We start from the raw sequence: 14287 nt of genomic DNA on the forward strand, positions 1-14287 counted from the left end.
CAGGAGACCTGGGTTTGATCCCTGGGTTGGGAAGATCCCCTGGAGAAGGAAATGGCTGCCCACTCCACTCCAGTATTTGGGCCTGGAGAATTTCTTGGACTCTCCATGGGGTCACAAAGAGTCAGACGTGACTGAGCAACTTGCACTTCACTTCTGGTTGTAATCCCTGCTCTGAAAGTAACTGTTTTCGTTATTCAGAGCATAAATGCCTTTTCTGTGTTCCTGGACATTTTATAAATGAAATATATTTCTGACTTTTTTTCCTCAACAGTACCTTTGTGAGATTCATTTATACTGCTGTTTACTTGTAGATGGTTCAGTCTTGTTGTATTATATTCCATTGTGTGAACTTAACCACAGTCCATTTACACGTTCTGTTTTTGATGAGCATTTGATCATTTCCAGTTTGGGCTATTACAGACAGAAACATGATAAGCATTCTAGCACCTTATAGATACTGTACATTTCTTTGGGGTATACTCTTAGGCATGAAATTGTTAGGTCACACTGGGCACACATATGTTCAGGCTTGAGTAGTTTTGGCAAGTCAGTTTTCCTAAGTGATTGCAAAGAGCTGGAGTATATTTGAAGAAGAGTAAAAGTGATGTGCTCATACATTGGACATGGGAATGAATGGGTCAGGCCTAGAGTTTGAAAGGTAGGTAAAAGGTAGGTAGTCAAGTCTTATCTTGAAGAAGTAGTAAAGTCAATCCTCAGTCCTTTTAAAAATTACATTTTTTGGCCTCTTTCAGTAGAAATAGATAGAAAATAATTGTTTCCTTAGTGACTCAGGATCCTCATAAGAACATTAGTTATGTTCTGTTCTTTAATATACTGATGTCCCAGGTCTATTAGTATTTGTAAGGCCTTCGTTTAAATGATTTCAGATTGCTGTGCTTTTGCGTTTATTTATTTGATTGAAGCATGTGTTTTCTTCTTTCATTTTGAGGACCACTTCCCAGTGCTGGCTGCAATCACTGTGTCCTTACAACTTCTAAGCTGCTGCATTAATTTGAATGTGATTAGATGGAGCTTCAGCTTTTCATTATAAAGCTTCTTGGCAGTTGTGTCACAAACATTTTTTTGTGCTTGAATCACAGCTGCATTTTAGATCAAGGGTTGGTAAACTAGGGCCTAGGGGCCAAATCCACCCCACTGCCTGTTCTTGTAAATTAAGCTTTATTGGACCATAGCCACACCCAATTGTTTGCATATTGTCTAAGATTGCTATTCTGCAGTGGCAGAATTGAGTAGTTGTGACAGAGACCCTGTGGCCCAGAGATCTGAAATATTTACTAACCCGCCTTTCATATCATGTAGCCTCTGGAAAACTTACCTGTACATTCATGAGATTATAAGAGTGAAAAAGCAAGTAATTCCCTAGTTTTAAGAAAAGAGGCTTGACTCCAGGGATCTCCACACTATACTTAGAACCACTGATCTAGAATGTAGTGGATACCAGCAATCTCTAAATCTGGGATGAATTAGAAAACTTTTTTTTTAACTTATGATAAAATATAAATAACATGAACTTTGCCTTCTTAACTATTTTGTAAAGTGTGCAACTCAGTGGCATTAAATTCACAATGTTGTACAATCATCAGCACTATTTACAAAAATTTTTTATCACCCCAAATAGAAACTCTTTATTGATTAAGCAGTAACTCTGCAGTCTCATCTTCACTTCCCCTGCCCCTGATAACTTCTAATCTACTTTCTATCTCTAAAAATTAGCCTATTCCAGATTTTCATCTAAGTGAATTTATACAGTATTTATCTTTTGCATCGGTCTTATTTCATTTAGGGTAATGTCTTCAGGGTTCATCTGTGTTGTAGCGTGTATCAGAACTTCATTCATCATCCCTAAATAATGCTCATTTGTGTTTATTCTGCATTTTGTTTTCCATTCATCAGTTGATGGACACATAGGTTGTTTTTACCTCTTAGCTATTCTGAATAATGCTACTGTGAGTATTTGTGTACAAGAGTCTGTTTTAGTCTGTTTTCATATCTTTGGGAGTACCTGGATTTGCTGGGTCATAAGGTAGTTCTATGTTTAACTTTTTGAATACCTGCCAAACTTTTTCCATTTTCCGTTCTAGTAGATGTAGTTCAGAAAACATCTGCAACCATTAACAGATTTCTGAAGCATCCTAGTGATGTAGTTAATTGCTAACACATTTCCATTCATATTTTCTAATGTTGTCACCAAAGCTAATTTTAAGAGGTTTCCCCATGAATACACATAAATGAATAGAAATATTCATATTAAGCCATATTTATAATTTCTTTAATAAATTATATAATCCAGTTTTGCTTTTACTGTTTTGATTATTATGTCTAAAAAAAAGCTCACTGAGAATACATAAAATATAAAAGTATAAAGAAGAAAACCAAAATCACTTTCTTTTTACATTTTTTTATTGAAGTAAATGTACATAAGATCAAATTTATCATTTTGACCATTTTTAAGTATATATTTCTCTGGCAGTTAGTACATTGACACTCTTGTACAAAAATCAACTCCACCATCAATCTCCAGAACTTTTTTTTATCTTTCCCAAGTGAAACTGTACTCATTAAATGACTCCTTAGTCTTCCCTTCCCCCAGCCTCTGGCAACCACTGATACAGTTTCTGTCTCTGAATTTGACTACTGTTTGTACCTTATGTCAGTAGAATCATGCTGTATGTTTCTTTTTGTGACTGACTTATTTCACTTACTATATAATGTTTTCAAATTTAATCCAAGTTGGGAGTATGTTTTAGAATTCCCTTCCTTTTTGAGGCTGAATAGTATTCCATTCTCTATATATAACACACTTTGTTTACCTGCTCATCACTTGGGTTGCTCCTGCCTTCTGGCTGTTGTGAAAATGCTGCTGTGAACCCAGATGTACATGTTTAATACTATAACTCAGAGAAAATAAGCAATTAGTGTTTTGGTATATACTTCTTTCTTATGTTTGATTTGTAATAAATATGCACACATGCATAGTCATACGTATATAATTCTTATAGAAATTATCATCAAAATAAGTTTTTATCAGTTTTTTTGTTTTGTTCTGGGAGGAAATTCTAAGATACTTGTAAAAATATTTGATTCTCCCTAAAACATGCTTTTTAAGACTCAGACAACATAATTTACAATACTTGTTTGTAATTTTAAACCTAGACATCATATTAGCTCTTGTTTTGAGTGAGTTTTCTCAGTTAACATTCTCTGTTACCCCATTCTTTTCACTGCGTATCATTCTTTGAGTACTCATACTTTGACATGCTTTTGTAATTTAAGAAGAATATCTTTTAAAATAGAGAACAGTACTTCTTAACTATTAAAATAACTTGATTGTGGGCAAGTTTTTATTAGAGACTGTAATTTCAGTTAAAACATTACTGAATTTGTTTTTCATGAATGTACTAATTTTGTTTATCAATTTTTTCTTTAACCCATCTTTCCTCTCCCCCACTTTTTCAGAATGTTGGCTTTCCGTGAGTTGGAAAGGACAAACAGCCAAATATAATGAAATATTTGAATTACTTGTTCCTGAAAATCATGAACATTGACACAGATTCTACCTCTGTCAACTTTTATTTAAATCAGTGAATATTATTGTAAAAAATTTGGTTTAAAAGAGCTGTACTATGTGTAAATTTTTATACATATGACAGAACAGAATATATATTCATAGTGCTAACTGATGTTATATCTGTATTTTTATTATTCCTGACTTAAATTACTCCTCAGAGTGTGTTTATACTGTGAATTAATTTATTGTTCACATTATGTTTTAATAATCTTTTTCTTAGTGAGCCATAATATGTGTATGTAAATATTCTTACAGTGCTTGTTTTTAAAGTGTATTTGGTTTCTGTGTCTGTGTTTATAACCCATATTTTTAATGCATTCACAAAGGATGATCAACTTTGATGCTAGGCTGTCATGTTTAACTTTTTTCTTCTAAATGTGAAATTAATTATTTGCCAATTTGCTGTCTGCCTTTGAGGGAATTATATTCAGGTCTATTCTTATAACAGCAGAGGTCTTGATAAAATAATGGTTATCATATATAATTTGTTATTACCAACTAGAACTATGATGGCAAAAATACATTCATATATTACATACAATATTACACTATTTTGGCTATCACATGAACTCTTCATATAACACAGATGCTATCAAAATTAAACTAAAAGCTATATTTAGAATTTTATATAACAATAGAACAGAAATTTGGGATATTTTTCAGTAAATAAAATCCCTCATTGTACTAATCTAAAACTTTGAGTGCAAAAGGATATGGGGTAAATACAGTAAAACATTTTGTTAAGATTCGAATATACATTCAATAGTACTCAGTTTTCTGCTTCTAAATCTGTGTGTTGTAATGTATCAGTCTTCCAGAATAGTATGTAAACACTGACCTATTGTGGCATATTAAATAGAAAGCAGCTTTTTACAATCAATTTCAAAGTTGTAACTTTATATATATATATATACAGATATTAATATAAGAACATAAGTGAAAAAGAGATTGTCATACAAAACGAATCGTGTTTGAACCATACACATTTGAAGAAAATCCTATTCTTAATAGATTTCATTATGATTAAAAAAGAACTTAAAAACTAACATAAAATGGAAGACCAATTATTTATGATACATTTTATTTCTTCCTCTGGTTTAATAAAGTGAAGTTTGTAAATGTTTGTGTATACCTAGGGGTGAGCAGTGCTCTTTTTCTGAAATTAATATTCTTTATATGTTTGGATTATGCCCTTTGCAATAATTCAGTATGTATTTGAGAGTGATGTGGCTTTTCCGCCATCTGTGTAATTTTATGTATTCTATCTCCTGTGTGTGAATTCATGTATTACACCAAACTACCATAGAAATGGGACTACTTACAGTGTCATAAGAAAAATCTTTTAATAAATATATGTAAATAATATTTAAATATTTGTCCCCTGGTTCCCCCAAAACAACAGCAAGACATATTTTGTTTTATATTTTATTTTTAATGTTTTCTATAATTAAAAATGTATAGCTTGCCATAATTGTTATTTTCATAACCATGATATTACAGTTTTTAAGTAGTTTTATCTTAAAATACTGAATGTATTTTATAGATTTTTTAATTTGTTTAAAAAAATTTTTAATTATGGAGCTTGACATAGATTTTCCAATAAACTTTCTAGTCAATTTATTTTCTCTTTCTTACAAATCATTTTTTATAATGATAGCAATATTCCTAATTCTAAAGTTAAGTATAATTTATTTATTCAAATCAAATTTTATCATGTTGGGATTTGGAGAAATTTCTGAACTCAGATTGCAGGCCCTTTTTTTAGCTGACTTACATTTATTTCCACTTAGTTCAAAATATAAGAAATGAAGTCAAAGTTTCTGTTTGAAATCCATCTACAAAATGGTTGAACAGGCTTTGTGTGTGTGTATACAGTGTTCTCTCTTGTAAATACTGTTTGTTGACTACATTAATTATTATTGAATATGCCACCTGCTACCTCACCTTATTACAACTTATCAGACATCTGATCTCATACCCCTCTCTTTTTTCATCTTAGAAAATTTTAGTTCCTGGCTTACGGTCTTAACTCCGTTACTTCTACCCTTGGTCTTTATGTCAATATCTTCTTGGAACAGTGGTTATTAACCAGGCTTGCATATTGGAGTTACCTGAAATTTTCTAATAAAAAACTGATTTCTGAATCCTGTATCAGCCCAAGTAAATCAGAATTTCTGTAACTGAGGTGTTGAGCTCTTTTTTTAAGATTTAGTTTCTCTAGATGACTCTTATATGTGGCCCGGATTTTAAAATGCCAATTGAGAAACTGACCCACCGTATTGACTTCATGACTCATTAATGGGACTCAACCTATAGTTTGAAAACCCAGCTCTAGATCTTGTCATTTCGTTACCTCCAAAACTCTTGTTAACTATTAGCATCCTACTTCCTCCTCTTTCTAGGTAACTCTATTATGTCTATCCTGACAATTCTTTGACTCTTAACAGGATCTTGTGACAGTTGATTCTGTCACCTATCCCCCATCTACAAGTCCATCACTCACTTTCCTCTTTGTATAGCATAGACATTATTTTCCTTGCCTATACTCTCAATTCCCTTGTCCCTGTGAACTGAAAACTCAAATCTTGTGTATATGAAATTACTTTAACTACTCTGCACCTGTACCTAAGTTGCTGAAAATGCCTGGAGAAAAAAACAATGATGCTGACTCTTTTTACTTGAATTATGGCCCTGAAAATCAAGGCCCACAATACCCTGTAAGAATAGTTAAAACATTTTCCTGATCAATTCACACTTTTTTTCCCCCAACAAGTATTTCAGACCTTCTGTCCTCCTTCCGTCTCACTCTCAGCTTGTTTCTTTTTTCACTGTGTCCATCTAACTCCCTTCTCTCATGTTATATCCGTGAGCCATCTCAATCCTCTAGCTACTCCGTCTAGTTGTGACCAGTGTTCATTACTTCTACTACTCGAAAGCCTCCTGCAGTTAAGCCCTCATTCCTAGTCATTTTTGCTCTATTGCCTTGTTCCCACTTGTACACATACTTCTCATTTTTAATCTCTCATTTTAAATCCCTTGCAAACCCTACCATTCCATTTTTTTGTACTCTGCAGCAAAAATTCCTTGAAGAGAGTCTTCTGTTATAATTTATCCCACTTAAAACTGTTCTTGTCAAGGTACCAACAATCCCTATGTTTTCTTTATTTCACTATGACTTTTTTCATACCTAATATTTCCATTAGTGCTTTAATACTACTACTATTTTTCTTTGAGGAAGGATTGGGCATAAATAAAGCTTTAAAATAGTGCACTTGAAGATAAGATTGAAGATTTTTCCAGAAGGTATCAGAAAAAGAGATCAACAAGGTAGAAAGACCATTATGGAGGGTATGTACAGGAGTGCCAACATACAGGTAATAATGAGCCTTAGAAATGAAAAATAGTAGAAAGAAATGTAGAAAACAGTTAAATTATTTTACATTATTTTGAACCCCTAAGAAATGAGATAAATGTCCCCAAATTAGAAAAACAGTTTGAGGTCTTCAAAGAGCTCAGAGAAGGCCAAGTAGAGAAGGAAAATGCACATTTAGATACAATACTGAAGAGAAAATAATTTTGAAAGTTTCAGAGAAAAACGCAAGTCACATAAAAAGGGTTAAGATCAGGTTTACATCTGTTATGGACCAAACATATCCCCCGGAATTCCTATGTGGAAACCCTATTCCTTAATGGGATGATAGTAGGAGAGGGGGGCCTTTGGGAGGTAATTAGGTCATGAGGATAGGGCGTTCATGAATGGGATTAGTGCCCTTGTAAAAGGAATTCCTAAAAGCTCTCTTGCCTCTATGCCACATGAGGATACAACATGTCAGTCAGTAGTCTATAACCAGAAAAGAGCTCTCACCAGAACCTAACCATGATGGCACCCTTATCTTGGACTTCTGCCTCCAGAACTGTGAGAAGTTTATATTGTTTACCAATGATAACCTAACCTACCTCTTGAGAAATCTGTATGCAGGTCAGGAAGCAACAGTTAGAACTGGACATGGAACAACAGACTGGTTCCAAATAGGAAAAGGAGTACGTCAAGGCTGTATATTGTCACCATGCTTATTTAACTTCTATGCAGAGTACATCATGAGAAACGCTGGACTGGAAGAAACACAAGCTGGAGTCAAGATTGCCAGGAGAAATATCAATAACCTCAGATATGCAGATGACACCACCCTTATGGCAGAAAGTGAAGAGGAGCTAAAAAGCCTCTTGATGAAAGAGCAGAGCGAAAAAGTTGGCTTAAAGCTCAACATTCAGAAAACGAAGATCATGGCATCCGGTCCCATCACTTCATGGGAAATTGATGGGGAAACAGTGGAAATAGTGTCAGACTTTATTTTTGGGGGCTCCAAAATCACTGCAGATGGTGACTGCAGCCATGAAATTAAAAGACGCTTACTCTTTAGAAGAAAAGTTATGACCAACCTAGGCAGTATATTCAAAAGCAGAGACATTACTTTGCTGACTAAGGTCTGTCTAGTCAAGGCTATGGTTTTTCCAGTGGTCATGTATGGATGTGAAAGTTGGACTGTGAAGAAGGCTGAGTGCTGAAGAATTGATGCTTTTGAACTGTGGTGTTGGAGAAGACTCCTGTGAGTCCCTTGGACTGCAAGGAGATCCAACCAGTCCTTTCTGAAGGAGATCAGCCCTGGGATTTCTTTGGAAGGAATGATGCTAAAGCTGAAGCTCCAGTACTTTGGCCACCTCATGCAAAGAGTTGACTCATTGGCAAAGACTCTGATGCTGGGAGGGATTGGGGGCAGGAGGAGAAGGGGACGACAGAGGATGAGATGGCTGGATGGCATCACTGACTCGATGGACGTGAGTCTGAGTCCATCACCATCTCGTGGGAGATGGTGGTGGACAGGGAGGCCTGGCGTGCTGCGATTCATGGGGTTGCAAAGAGTCGGACACGACTAAGCGACTGAACTGAACTGAACCAATGATAAATTATTGGTACATTATTTTAGCAATTCAAACTGAGATAACTTCAAACCTCTCAATAACTACCCTGGAAACAACATAATATTCTTAGAATATATAAAGAAATGAATTGTGAACCTATAATTTTACAGCTAACTGTGCTACCATTCCATGGGGATGGTCTTGATCCCTGACTCCTATACTATGTCATGAACCTCTGTCCATAGTTCATCAGGCACTCTATCTATCAGATCTAGGCCCTTAAATCTATTTCTCACTTCCACTGTATAATCATAAGGGATTTGATTTAGGTCATACCTGAATGGTCTAGCGGTTTTCCCTACTTTCTTCAATTTGAGTCTGAATTTGGTAATGAGTTCATGATCTGAGCCATAGTCAGCTCCCAGTCTTGTTTTTGTTGACTGTATAGAGCTTCTCCATCTTGGGCTGCAAAGAATATAATCAATCTGATTTCCGTGTTGACCATCTGGTGATGTCCATGTGTAGAGTCTTCTCTTGTGTTGTTGGAAGAGGGTGTTTGCTATGACCAGTGCATTTTCTTGGCAAAACTCTATTAGTCTTTGCCCTGCTTCATTCCGCATTCCAAGGCCAAATTTGTCTGTTACTCCAGGCGTTTCTTGACTTCCTACTTTTGCATTCCAGTCCCCTATAATGAAAAGGACATCTTTTGGGGGTGTTAGTTCTAAAAGATCTTGTAGGTCGTCATAGAACCGTTCAACTTCATCTTCTTCAGCATTACTGGTTGGGGCATAGACTTGGATTACTGTGATATTGAATGGTTTGCCTTGGAAACGAACAGAGATCATTCTGTCATTTTTGAGATTGCATCCAAGTACTGCATTTTGGACTCTTTTGTTGACCATGACGGCTACTCCATTTCTTCTGAGGGATTCCTGCCCACAGTAGTAGATATAATGGTCATCTGAGTTAAATTCACCTATTCCAGTCCATTTTAGTTCTCTGATTGCTAGAATCTCGACGTTCACTCTTGCCATCTCCTGTTTGACCACTTCCAACTTGCCTTGATTCATGGACCTGACATTCCAGGTTCCTATGCAATATTCCTCTTTACAGCATGGGACCTTGCTTCTATCACCAGTCACATCCACAGCTGGGTATTGTTTTTGCTTTGGCTCCATCCCTTCATTCTTTCTGGATTTATTTCTCCACTGATATCCAGTAGCATATTGGGCACCTATTGACCTGGGGAGTTCCTCTTTCAGTATCCTACCATTTTGCCTTTTCATACTGTTCATGGGGTTCTTAAGGCAAGAATACTGAAGTGGCTTGCCATTCCCTTCTCCAGTGGACCACATTCTGTCAGACCTCTCCACCATGACCCACCCATCTTGGGTTGCCCCACGGGCATGGCTTGGTTTCATTGAGTTAGACGAGGCTGTGGTCCTAGTGTGATTAGACTGACTAGTTTTCTGTGAGTATGGTTTCAGTGTGTCTGACCTATGATGCCCTCTTGCAACACCTACCATCTTACTTGGGTTTCTCTTAGGCGTGGGGTATCTCTTCACGGCTGCTCCAGCAAAGCACAGCTGCTGCTCCTTACCTTACAAATAGCTGTGAAAAGAAGAGAGGAGAAAAGCAAAGGAGAAAAGGAAAGATATAAGCATCTGAATGCAGAGTTCCAGAGAATAGCAAGAAGAGATAAGAAAGCCTTCTTCAGCGATCAATGCAAAGAAATAGAGGAAAAGAACAGAATAGGAAAGACTAGAGATCTCTTCAAGAAAATTAGAGATACCAAGGGAACATTTCATGCAAAGATGGGCTCGATTAAGGACAGAAATGGTATGGACCTAACAGAAGCAGAAGATATTAAGAAGAGGTGGCAAGAATACACAGAAGAACTATACAAAAAAGATCTTCATGACCCAGATAATCATGATGGTGTGATCACTCATCTAGAGCCAGACATCCTGGAATGTGAAGTCAAGTGGGCCTTATAAAGCATCACTATGAACAAAGCTAGTGGAGGTGATGGAATTCCAGTTGAGCTATTTCAAATCCTGAAAGATGATGCTGTGAAAGTGCTGCACTCAATATGCCAGCAAATTTGGAAAACTCAGCAGTGGCCACAGGACTGGAAAAGGTCAGTTTTCATTCCAATTCCAAAGAAAGGCAATGCCAAAGAATGCTCAAACTACCGCACAATTGCACTCATCTCACATGCTAGTAAAGTAATGCTCAAAATTCTCCAAGCCAGGCTTCAGCAATACGTGAGCCATGAACTTTCAGATGTTCAAGCTGGTTTTAGAAAAGGCAGAGGAACCAGAGATCAAATTGCCAACATCCACTGGATCATCGAAAAAGCAAGAGAGTTCCAGCAAAACATCTATTTCTGCTTTATTGACTATGCCAAAGCCTTTGACTGTGTGGATCACAATAAACTGTGGAAAATTCTGAAAAAGATGGGCATACCAGAACACCTGACCTACTTCTGAGAAATCTTTATGCTGGTCATGAAGCAACAGTTAGAACTGGACATGGAACAACAGACTGGTTCCAAATAGGAAAAGGAGTACATCAAGGCTGTATATTGTCACCCTGCTTATTTAACTTCTATGCAGAGTACATCACGAGAAATGCTGGGGTGGAAGAAGCACAAGCTGGAATCAAGATTGCTGGGAGAAATATCAATAACCTCAGATATGCAGATGACACCACCCTATGGCAGAAAGTGAGGAAGAACTAAAGAGCCTCTTAATAAAAGTGAAAGAGAAGAGTGAAAAAGTTGGCTTAAAACTCAACATTCAGAAAACTAAGATCATGGCATCTGGTCCCATCACTTCATAGCAAATAGATGGGGAAACAATGGAAACAGTGACAGACTTTATTTGGGGGGGCTCCAAAATCACTGCAGATGGTGATTGCAGCCATGAAATTAAAAGACACTTACTCCTTGGAAGGAAAGTTATGACCAAACTAGACAGCATATTAAAAATCAGAGACAGGTGTGGAGAAAAGGGGACCCTCTTACATTGTTGGTGGGAATGCAAACTAGTACAGCCACTATGGAGAACAGTGTGGAGATTCCTTAAAAAACTGGAAATAGAACTGCCTTATGACCCAGCAATCCCACTGCTGGGCATACACACCGAGGAAACCAGAATTGAAAGAGACACGTGTACCCCAATGTTCATCACAGCACTGTTTATAATAGCCAGGACATGGAAGCAACCTAGATGTCCATCAGCAGATGAATGGATAAGAAAGCTGTGGTACATATACACAACGGAGTATTACTCAGCCATTAAGAAGAATACATTTGAATCAGTTCTAATGAGGTGGGTGAAACTGGAGCCTATTATACAGAGTGAAGTAAGTCAGAAAGAAAAACACCAATACAGTATACTAACGCATATATATGGAATTTAGAAAGATGGTAATGATAACCCTGTATGTGAGACAGCAAAAGAGACACAGATGTATAGAACAGTCTTTTGGACTCTGTGGGAGAGGGAGAGGGTGGGATGATTTGGGAGAATGGCACTGAAACATGCATAATATCGTATACGAAACTAATTGCCAGTCCAGGTTCGATGCAGGATACAGGATGCTTGGGGCTGGTGCACTGGGACGATCCAGAGGGATGGTACGGGAAGGGAGGAGGGAGGGGGGTTCAGGATGGGGAACACGTGTATACCTGTGGTGGATTCACGTTGATGTATGGCAAAACCAATACAATATTGTAAAGTAATTAACCTCCAATTAAAATAAATAAATTTATATTAAAAAAATAAAAAGCAGAGACATTACTTTGTCAACAAAGGTCCATCTAGTCAAGGCTATGGTGTTTCGAATAGTCATGTATGGATATAAGAGTTGGGCTGTAAAGAAAGCTGAGCACTGAAGAATTGATGCTTTTGAACTGTGGTGTTGGAGAAGCTGACTGCAAGGACACCCAACCAGTCCATCCTAAAGGAGATCAGTCCTGGGTGTCCATTGGAAGGAATGATGTTGAAGCTGAAACTCCAATACTTTGGCCACCTCATGCGAAGAGCTGACTCATTTGAAAAGATCCTGATGCTGGGAAAGATTGAAAGTGAGAGGAGAAGGGAATGACAGAGGATGAGATGGTTGGATGGCATCACTGACTCAATGAACATGAGTTTGAGTAAACTCTGGGAGTTGGTGATGGACAGGGAGGCCTGGTGTGCTGCAGTCCATGGAGTTGCAAAGAGTCAGACACGACTACGTGACTGAACTGAACTGAACTGAACTGAGACACAGAAATAAAATAGGAGACTCTTGGATCAGAAACAAAGGCCCTTATTACTCATTGCAGCAAGCAGCATAAGCATCATGTTTTCAGTTTCTCCTTACCTCCCCAAGTCTCATGAGGTAAACATGGAGGGGCTCAGATGAGTGCTAAGCATGCAGTTTGGGAACTCTGAACTTAACCTATCTCTTTTATAGGAGTGGGATACCAAGGAACACTTAGGAACATGCTGAACTTAGTTAACCAGTCTCTTTTATAGCAAGCAAGTGGTAAGCCTGTTCTTTGTTCCAGAAAGATACATCACTTCATCCCCCAGGGTTGCTGTAAACACAGTGCTGAGAAATGGCCTGGGTGAAGATCAATCAAGGCCACCCTCAATAAGAATGCAAAGGGACACACAGGGGTCTATGGCAAGTTTCCTCTCCCAGCTTATTCTATCCCTTCACCCTATATATTCTTGGCCAAACTTGAGTATGCCACTCCGTTGACCACCTGCTTAAACTGCCCAACAGACCCTGGGACCAAACCTGCTCAATGTGCCTCAGATAGCATTAATTAAGGCTAATATCAATAAGATTCCAAAAGCGGAAGAAAGAGGCTAACCAGCAGTACTGACCTCAATCATACCTCCCAGGATCCCAGACACAACTAACTGTTAACTGTTACAGGGAGCAGAGGGTGTTATTTAAGACACGGAGGATGTGATCTAAAGTCAGTCTATTATCCATTATGAATCATGCAATTTTGACTGGCTAATCTCTAGTGTCATTGCCAATGGGCAATTGAGGAGCAAAAAATCAACCTTCATCCACAATGGAGAGTCCATGGCTATCTCTCCCCTATATACAAGCAGCCCAAAGATCACAAGTCACTCCCATTTGGGGATTGTTATTAACCTTGATTTGGATGAGAACCATGGGCTGTTGGTTGAGAACCATGGGCTCTGTCACTGGGTTGTGGCAGTCTTGAGAGTTGTACATGGCGTAACCCAAGGCCTCTCAGCTGTCAGGAGAAGCATATGAATTTGTATCAATCTCATTTTTAAAAGCTTGTGCTCATCTGTGTGTTCATACAGGTAAAAGGCAGAGTCCATGCCTGGGAGCTGCCATCAATGCATCAATGCCATTAGGCATAGCAAAATAAATGGTTCAGGAGTGGCTGAGTTTTTCTGTTTTCATAGCACGTGGACAGGGATGACAGGCACAGCAACAGGTCAGATTGCCAGCCTCTGCAGTTTCTTGATGAGGCAGACCATATGATTTTTGTTGCCAGGCTGCAATGTAGGCTCTTTGTAGGGGACAAAGAGAGCATTCATTGCTATTGGTTTGGGCCTCACTCAAAAAATGCTGATTTGTGGGTTAGCTGATATAAAGGACCAAATAGAATGCCCAAGTGAAGCACATACTATCTCTAGCTCCCCCGAAGTCCAAGAAGCAAAATCTCCTTTTTGGCTGCAGGGAGTGGGGAAGTGGAGCAGACACACAGCACTTTTGCCTGGGGTGCCAGAA

The 14287-nt window shown here is 37.8% G+C and overlaps 1 protein-coding gene across 2 annotated transcripts in view; it reads left to right on the forward strand.

The window, feature by feature from the left end:
- Window positions 1–5209, forward strand: part of CEP135 (centrosomal protein 135) — a 74435-nt gene extending 69226 nt beyond the window's left edge. For both annotated transcript variants that reach the window (XM_040238250.1, XM_040238252.1), the window contains one exon: window positions 3478–5209. The gene's annotated coding sequence lies outside the window, so the exon portion shown is untranslated. The remainder of the gene's footprint in view (window positions 1–3477) is intronic.
- Window positions 5210–14287: the final 9078 nt, after the last annotated feature.

Source organism: Oryx dammah, unplaced genomic scaffold, assembly GCF_014754425.2.
Source record: "Oryx dammah isolate SB20612 unplaced genomic scaffold, SCBI_Odam_1.1 HiC_scaffold_3, whole genome shotgun sequence".
NCBI lineage: Eukaryota > Metazoa > Chordata > Mammalia > Artiodactyla > Bovidae > Oryx > Oryx dammah.